Below are 9694 nucleotides of genomic sequence, written 5' to 3' on the forward strand. Positions count from 1 at the left end.
TACCAGATCACCTGACCTGCCTCTTGAGAAACCTATATGCAGGTCAGGAAGCAACAGTTAGAACTGGACATGGAACAACAGACTGGTTCCAAATAGGAAAGGGAATATGTCAAGGCAGTATATTGTCACTCTGCTTATTTAACTTATATGCAGAGTACATCATGAGAAACGCTGGGCTGGATGAAGCACAAGCTAGAGTCAAGATTGCCAGGAGAAATATCAATAACCTCAGACATGCAGATGACACCACCCTTATGGCAGAAAGTGAAGAAGAACTAAAGAGCCTCTTGATGAAAGTGAAAGAGGAGAGTGAAAAAGTTGGCTTAAAACTCCACATTCAGAAAACGAAGATCATGGCATCTGGTCCCATCACGTCATGGGAAATAGATGGAGAAACAGTGGAAACAGTGGCAGATGTTATTTTTTGAGGTTCCAAAATTGCTGAAGATGGTGGCTGAGGCCATGAAATTAAAAGACACTTACTCCTTGGAAGAAAAGCTATGACCAACCTAGACAGCATATTAAAAAGCAGAAATATTACTTTGCCAACAAAGGTCTATCTTGTCAAGGCTATGGTGTTTCCAGTAGTCATGTATGGATGTGACAGTTGAATTATAAAGAAAGCTGAGTGCAGAAGAATTGTTGCTTTTGAACTGTGGTGTTGGAGAAGACTCTTGAGAATCCCTTGGACTGCAAGGAGATCTAACCAGTCCATCCTAAAGGAGATCAGTCCTGGGTGTTCATTGGAAGGACTGATGTTGAAGCTGAAACTCCAATACTTTGGCTACCTGATGCAAAGAGGTGACTCATTTGAAAAGACACTGATGCTGGGAAAGATTGAGTTCAGGAGGAGAAGGGGATGACAGAGGATGAGGTGGTTGGATGGCATCACCAACTCAATGGATATGTGTTTGAGTAGGCTCCGTGAATTCATGATGGACAGGGAGGCCTGCTGTTCTGCAGTCCATAGGGGTCACAAAGAGTCGGACATGACTGAGTGATTGAACTGAACTTATACCCTTTTCGGGCTCCAACTGAATCAAAACAGATAATCATTAGACATTAACAACACAGTAAAAGTAATGTTAGAATTATAAATATCTTGAAGCAACCATCATAAAAATGCTTCTAGAAGCGGTTATGAACAGGATACAAACAAATGCAAATATATAAAGTCTCAGCAAAGAACTAGAAAGTTTTAACCATTAAATAGAAGATATGAAAATCCAAATATAAATTTTAGAACCATAAAATATAATAATTAAAATTCAGTGACTAGACTCATTTAACAAATAGAACATGTAAGTATTTTGGAATACAGCTAAACGGTGCTGAGAGGGAGATTTATAGCACTAAATGTATGTGTTAGAGATGACAAAGAGTCTCAAACTGATAATTAAGCCCTTCCTTGAAAACCTATAAAAAGAAAGGCAAAATGAACCCAAAGCAAGGATACCGAGAAACTAGATCACTCATACATTTCTGGTGGGAGTAAAAAGTTTTACAGCCACTCTGGAAAACAATTCAGCAGTTTCTTAATAAATTAAACATTCAACTACCATCCAACCCAGCAATTCCACTTCTTTGCCTTTACTCCAGAGATAAGAAAACTTATGTTCACACAAAATCTGTACATGAATGTTTACAGCAGCTGTATTTGTACAAGGCCAACATTAGTAAAACACAGATGGGCTTCAACTGGTGAATGGTTAAACAAACTCTAGCACATTCAAACCACATAATCTAGCTCAGCAATAAAAAGCAATGAACTATTGGTACATATAACAACTTGGACAAATCTCCACACTGAGTAATACGCTGAGTTAAAAAAAAAAAAAAAAGTCCCTACATATAGGTTATATATGATATGATGCAATTTATATAACACTTTTAAAATGATTAAAATTGTAGAAATAATAAACAGATTACTGGTTAACAAAATTTAAGACCTGAGGAAACTGTAAATGGCAATATGCAAGATCCTTGTGATGATGGAAAATTCTGTACCTTGACAATTGAGTGTCAGTGTCTTGATTGTGGTATTGTTCTGTATGAGTTTGAACTGCATGGCTCCACTTGTATGTAGATTTTTTCAATAAATGTTTAGTATATATCCATGGTTGGTTGAATCCTGGAGTATAGAACCTCAGATAAGGAGGGCCATTCTAGAGTCATACATGGATTTTTGACTCTGCAGGTGGTGGATAGCTCTAGTTCTCTTGGGTTGTTCAAGTGTAAACTGTAGTTTTAAAATGTTATTGTTGGTGTTCACTTTGGCAGCACATATACTAAAATGATACAGAGAAGATTAGAATGATACAGAGAAGATTAGCATGGCCCCTGCACAAGGATGACATGCAAATTCGTGAAGTGTTCCATATTTTTAGGTTCAAAAGGGAGGGGATATATGTATACCTATGGCTAATTCATGTTGAGGTTTGACAGAAAACAACAAAATTCTGTAAAGCAATTATCCTTCAATAAAAAAAAATAAATAAATAAAAGAAAAAGTTACTGTTGGGGAAACTGGGTAAAAGGTACCTGGAAATTCTTTGTATTATTTCTTAAAATTGCAGGTGAGTCTATAACTATCTCAATATATCATTTTGCTTAAGACAATACTGTTAGTTCTTTCAGCCACTGACAAACTGTAAGGGAATCAAAAGGTGTAAGTATGAGTTTCTTAAAATAAGATTCCCTCTGCATTATGCCAGAATTCCAGATGAAAATCATTGATTAGTAAAGCAAGTTTACAGTGGTTGAGTGATGATTTGAAGATATTAGTTGGTGAGAGGATCGAGGTATTCCCAAATTCTGTTTAGATAATCACTCCATATCCCCACTGAATTTCCAAAGGAACTGCCTACACATAGAAAACACAGGGCAAAGATACAATTTTACCCAGGGGCAAAGTAGCTTAATACCTCCCAATCCTGAGCTCAGGTAAATTTAGGAAAGAGAATATAGATTCAGTTCAGTTCAGTTTAGTCGCTCAGTGGTGTCCGACTCTTTTCGACCCCATGAATCGCAGTACGCCCAGACTCCCTGTCCATCACCAACCCCCGGAGTTCACTGAGACTCACGTCCATTGAGTCTGTAATGCCATCCAGCCATCTCATCCTCTATTGTTCCCTTCTCCTCCTGCCCCCAATCCCTCCCAGCATCAGAGTCTTTTCCAATGAGTCAACCCTTCGCATGAGGTGGACAAAGTACTGGAGTTTCAGCTTTAGCATCATTCCTTCCTAAGCTATCCCAGGGCTGATCTCCTTCAGAATGGACTGGTTGGATCTCCTTGCAGTTCAAGGGCCTCTCAAGAGTCTTCTACAACACCACAGTTCAAAAGCATTAATTCTTCGGTGCTCAGCTTTCTTTACAGTCCAACTCTCATATCCATACATGACCACTGGAAAAACCATAGCCTTGACTAGATGGACCTTTGTTGGCAAAGTAATGTCTCTGCTTTTGAATATGCTATCTAGGTTGGTCATGATTTGCCTTCCAAGGAGTAAGCACCTTTTAATTTCATGGCTGCAATCACTATCTGCAGTGATTTTGGAGCCCAAAAAAATAAAGTCTGACACTGTTTCCACTGTTTCCCCATCTATTTCCCATGAAGTGATGGGACCAGATGCCATGATCTTCGTTTTCTGAATGTTGAGCTTTAAGCCAACTTTTTCACTCTCCACTTTCACTTTCATCAAGAGGCTTTTGAGTTCCTCTTCACTTTCTGCCATAAGGGTGGTGTCATCTGCGTATCTGAGGTTACTGATATTTCTCCCGGTAATCTTGATTCCAGCTTGTGCTTCTTCCAGCCCAGCGTTTCTCATGATGTACTCTGTATAAAAGTTAAATAAGCAGGGTGACAATATACAGCCTTGACGTACTTCTTTTCCTATTTGCAACCAGTCTATTGTTCCATGTCCAGTTCTAACTGTTGCTTCCTGACCTGCATATAGGTTTCTCAAGAGACAGGTCAGGTGGTCTGGTATTCCCATCTCTTGAAGAATTTTCCGCAGTTTCTTGTGATTCACACAGTCAAAGGTTTTGGCATAGTCAATAAAGCAGAAATAGATGTTTTTCTGGAACTCTCTTGCTTTTTCCACGATCCAGCAGATGTTGGCAATTTGGTATCGGGTTCCTCTGCCTTTTCTAAAACCAGCTGGAACATTAGGAAGTTCACAGTTCACGTATTGCTGAAGCCTGGCTTGGAGAATTTTGAGCATTCCTTTGCTAGAGTGTGAGATGAGTGCAATTATGTGGTAGTTTGAGCATTCTTTGGCATTGCCTTTCTTTGGGATTGGAATGAAAACTGACCTTTTCCAGTCCTGTGGCCACTGCTGAGTTTTCCAAATTTGCCGGCATATTGAGTGCAGCACTTTCACAGCATCATCTTTCAGGATTTGAAAGAGCTCCACTGGAATTCCATCACCTCCACTAGCTTTGTTCATAGTGATGCTTTCTAAGACCCACTTGACTTCACATTCCAGGATGTCTGGCTCTAGGTGAGTGATCACACCATCGTGATTATCTGGGTTGTGAAGATCTTTTTTGTACTGTTCTTCTGTGTATTCCTGCCACCTCTTCTTAATATCGTCTGCTTCTGTTAGGTCCATACCATTTCTGTCCTTTATTGAGCCCAACTTTGCATGAAATATTCCCTTGGTATCTCCAATTTTCTTGAATATAGATTAGGAGTAGGCTTACCAAATGGGGCCTCTCTCTTAATCCTTAAATTAGATTCTGAGATCATTATCACTTTAGTTAAACCCTAAAGCAATGATGAGTATACACAAGGAACTTTGAGCTCCTGAAGAGAGGAGACAGGGAGAAGACAGCATGACCATGATCTTTAAATGAACAGTGATCCTGCTTCCAGTAAACTTGACTGATGTCTGGTTCAAGACTTGAATAGCCACCTAACATGTACACACGGCTTTATTTAAAATAGATAACCAACAGAGACATACTGCATAGCATAGGGAATTCTGCTCCATATTTTTTGATAACCTTAATGGGAAAATAATTTGAAAAAGAAAATATACATGTGTATGGATAATTGAATCACTTTGCCATACACTAGAAAGTAACACAACAGTGTTATTCAACAATGCTCCGATATAAAATGAAAATTAAATAAATAAATAGCTACTTGACAATGGAGGAAAAACTAGGGCATAGGTCAGGAGAGAGTTCCTGTAAAGATGTTTGGTTCCTGACAATCACATTTGGAATAATTTGACCAGAATTTTCACTTACGATCAGAGCATTTTGCATCAGTTAGACAAAATGACATAAGAAGGATTAAAACATCTAAGGCCTAATTACTCTTTCATTACTCAATTACTGTAGTGCGTACTTGTAATTCAGCATTTCTCCTCCTTCAAATGTCTTATCATCTGGGAGTATTACATCATACAAAGAGTAATCAAAATACTTAAAGGATCTGCATGGAAGAGCAGGGTACAGAAATATCATCTTAAGCAGAGTTCAGTGGAGCCTTTTAGGAACTCAGGCAATGTCTAGTGGTAGTGATGCCAAAAACAGGTCAGACAGGCCCGGCAGGCCTAATGCTGCTGCTGCTGCTAAGTCACTTCAGTCGTGTCCGACTCTGTGCGACCCCATAGATGGCAGCCCACCAGGCTCTGCCATCCCTGGGATTCTCTAGGCAAGATCACTGGAGTGGGTTGCTATTTCCGAGACAGACCTAAAAGGAAATGGCAACCCACTCCAGTGTTCTTGCCTGGAGAATCCCAAGGATGGGGGAGCCTGGTGGGCTGCCGTCTATGGGGTCTCAAAGAGTCGGACACGACTGAAGTGACTTAGCAGCAGCAGCAAGAGTTTATTTAGGCTGTGCTTTTCTCCTGTTTTCTCTGCCCATTCTGAAAGCTGGTTCTCCAGACCTCTTGATATCTTTCCCAGCCCATAGTCGCTAGATGAATTTACTCTCTGAGCGGGTTAACCAGAGATGTTTCTGTTGTTTAGAAACAAGAACACTGAATGGTACTATTAAGTACAGGAGAGGTAATGAATGTTCAAAGAATTTGAAATTAGTTATCTTGCCTATTTGGGCCTGAAAATAAACATAATACTGCTGGGTTTCAGGAATATAATTCTGGCAGACTATAACTTGAAAGGATGGATTTTCTAATTAAATTATCAACTGTGTACTCCCAAAATAGTCCTTTGAAAGCAAAGCTGTAAAATAAAGAGTTGCTTCTGCTTTGGAACAGCAAAAATAGAATTCAGGAATGATGGAGTCCATTGACTATTTTTTAGGACATTTTTTGAGTGTCCTAAAAAAAGAGAATGGCAAGCTCAAAAATCCTAAATTCTTAATGCACATTCTAAATCCCCATATTTTCTATGATCATATTACAGCTATAGTTGCAGGCCTGAAGGAGCCAAGAATCAAATGCAAAATTTGAATCTATAGTTTGCCAAATTGTAACATCCATTGATTTCAGTTAATCAAGAGATCTCTTTTGGGAAAATTAGAGCTTTGATTAGAGTAAAGCAGAAATCTAAGAACTGGTGTTAAGCCAAAATAGGGAAGATTCAGAGTACCTTGTTTATCCTGACCCCCAAGCCCACAGGGCCCCCTTACCCCTGCTCTTTGAGTCCTTCTTCCCTTGGTTGTGACTCTTTTTCCTTGCTTATAGATGCTGCAAGTCCTTAATCTAAAGAAGTTATTTCTTCAAAAAAAAATCTTCATTGCTTATCTCTTACATTTTATTATTTCTAGATTTTTAACTTTTACCTATGTATAGGCATGATAAGACATTTAATGTTCTGAAATACTTATTGCTAGTTCTAACAGCTGGAGATATTTAATCATATAGCTTGCTGACTAAAACCTGAACTCAATGAAAATGTACACCAAATGAAGTTGAAATAAGATATCTTTCTTGAATTAAGATATTTTTCTTGGTATAACAGAATTCAAAGATTCTATAATTAGAAATGCTAGAAAATATGTATCATTTGTGACCTACTCTTTTGTTTTGTTTGTTTTTACTATATACCCCATGAAAGTCCATAAAAAGTGATGAGGTGCATGCCAAAGCTTTGAAAAGTGCTTTGATACTCGTTTTTCATTTTGTTTTCCCTTTAGATTTTTATATAAACACTATATATTCATGGGAGAATATCAAGTCGAAATGAGCTTCCTGATAGGAATCTGAGGCAAAGGGGCATGTTATGATGAGATGATGAAAGTATTTGTGATGATTAAAATGGTCATAAATTTTTGATAGTTGCTAACTGGTTATAGGGTTTCATAGAATCACAATATATGTACAGTACACTAAAGCTTGTATTACTTAGGGTAGGACAGACTGTGAAAATATGTACCAAGTACAAACACACACTCACACCAAATATATGCACAAATATATAATCCTCAACACTCAAAAAATGTATTTCTTTCCCAAATAACAATTACAAATGGTTCCAGGATAGAGGTTGAGGAAGGAGGACATGGATACTACAGAGCTGTTCAGTAGTCCAGGATGACGGTGCCTCTGCCAACCTCAACATGCAGCTTCAATGTGGGATCCTGGGATACTCTGGAAGGAAAAAGGATATGAAGGAGTAAGAGGTTTTTATGACCAGGTCTGAAAGTGGTAGACAGCATTTAAAGTAACATTCAGTTGACTAGAATTCTGTCATGTGGCCACATGCAGTTGCAGGAAGCAAAACTATAAACTTGCTGTGGTCCAGGGGAGAAAAGGATGCCTATTTTAGTGAACAGCTAGCAGTTTATTTATTTATTTTTTTAAATAAAAGCTATATGAGAGAAGCTAATGGAATCATAATGTTACTGTTACAGCCATTCATCCCAATTCTCATATCGAAAATGTTGTCAAGACCCGAGTATACTACACTTTGAGGGAGCCAGACTCATTGGGAAACATTCTGAAATCACATCAGATATATGCTTGGTGAATATTTCTCCCATCTTTTCTCAGAGATCAGTAACTATTTACAAAGTAACTGTACTATACTGGGAAATGGGAAATATCTAAGTCTTTTGGAAAAAAATTTTTAATTAATTAATTTTTAAAATTGAAGGATAATTGCCTTACAGAATTTTGTTGTTTTCCGTCAAACATCAACATGAATCAGCCATAGGTGTACAAATTATTGATCACCAACTGTGAACTAACAGAATACCTACCCCTGGGAGGTTGGTGGTTACAATTTTGTTTCTCCTCCACAGGTTTCAGAATATTGAGATGAGAATCATAAAAGATTGAGAGAATAATGGATATTAATCAGAGCTGAACTGTTGGGTGCCTCCTTTGTCAAGAGACTAAGTATACAGAAGACAAAATTGCCCTATACTAAACTTTAGAATTCTTTTATGAAATACAATGTGAGAGAAAGAGAACTGTGGATATTGAACAACTAAGGGGGTAGATTGCAGTGAGCATTTGGTTTGGTCTTCCTAGCATCCCAAATATCCTTCTTATTTGATTGGACCTTGAGAAAATGTAATGTCAAGGCCCTTCTTTCCACAGTGTAAGACAGATGGGGCAGAGAGTCTCTTTTACAATTTTCTAATACTTGTGGTGGGGCTATGTGACCTAGGCTCAGTCTATCAGATGCTCTAGCATAGAATTTTGGATCTTGGAGGTTTGACATGAGACTCAGAGGAGACAAAAATTATTCACACTGTAGGGTATACAGATTAAGAGGTATGATGTATACACATGAAACTCATATAATGTTATAAATTGGTATTACCTCAATTAAAAAATATGTATTCAGTGAGGATCTTTGGTATGGGTAAGAGCCTGTGAGTTGAACTAAAGATATTAGAGACTATTTCTGATATGATTTTGCTGTACATTTCTTTCCTCATTTTCTGACATTGGTTTCCCAATGCTTTTGTCAATTCTGTGAATGCTAAAGTATTCCTTATATACGTTTCCCTTCTGTTTAAATTGGTCAGATATAGTTTTTGTTTCTTAGAAATACAAAGCCCCATTAAAAAACACCACCACCAAACAACAACAACAACAACAAAATGTTTACTCATTTAGTCAGGATGAAAGGATCATTTGGAAAACATGTTTCAGAAGGATGAATATTGCTAAAGACTACCTTCTTTAGCAATAATGTTAAAATTATAAAATTAATGTTAAGATTATAAAACTCTGGCATAAAGATGATACACGAAGGAAAGCAAAGAAAAAATTGAGATTCTAGTTAATAAATTGAAGAAAGCAAATTAAAAACAATTCATTATTTTAACTTAACTCAAAATATCTTTGTATTTACCTTTTTCCAGTCACCCTGCGAGGTGTTTACTGTTATGATATCTTCTGCAATGGTCATGTAGTCATGCAGTCATGATAACTACATGAGGTTCATGCTATCACTATTTTAAAGACAAGCAAATGATCATTTGATAGTTTTGTGACTTCTTATGGCTTTCTGGGTGATAACGGAATCAGGGGCATGATTTTGACCTTAGTTCAGAATCTGCCTTTTTTTAATTGAAAATTTTATAAGACTCCCAGAATGAAATATTTTGCTGCATGACTAATGTGGCAGACTGATTGCATTAACTATCCCAATAGTAGTCTCTGTATGTGCTTTGAAATAACGCTTTTCAGCAACTTCCATCAAAAGATGAAGTCTATTTCACATCCCTTAGATCAAGAATTAACTTATATATTTTTCTGATCCA

General features: G+C 37.5%; 1 non-coding gene across 1 annotated transcript; it reads left to right on the plus strand.

Annotated features, from left to right (window-relative positions):
• The first annotated feature begins 2281 nt into the window (after positions 1-2281).
• On the plus strand, positions 2282-2385 carry LOC113899853. The gene has a single exon (XR_003513019.1). It is a non-coding gene; the product is annotated as a U6 spliceosomal RNA (small nuclear RNA).
• The last annotated feature ends 7309 nt before the right edge of the window (positions 2386-9694 follow it).

This window comes from Bos indicus x Bos taurus, chromosome 1 (assembly GCF_003369695.1).
Source record: "Bos indicus x Bos taurus breed Angus x Brahman F1 hybrid chromosome 1, Bos_hybrid_MaternalHap_v2.0, whole genome shotgun sequence".
NCBI lineage: Eukaryota > Metazoa > Chordata > Mammalia > Artiodactyla > Bovidae > Bos > Bos indicus x Bos taurus.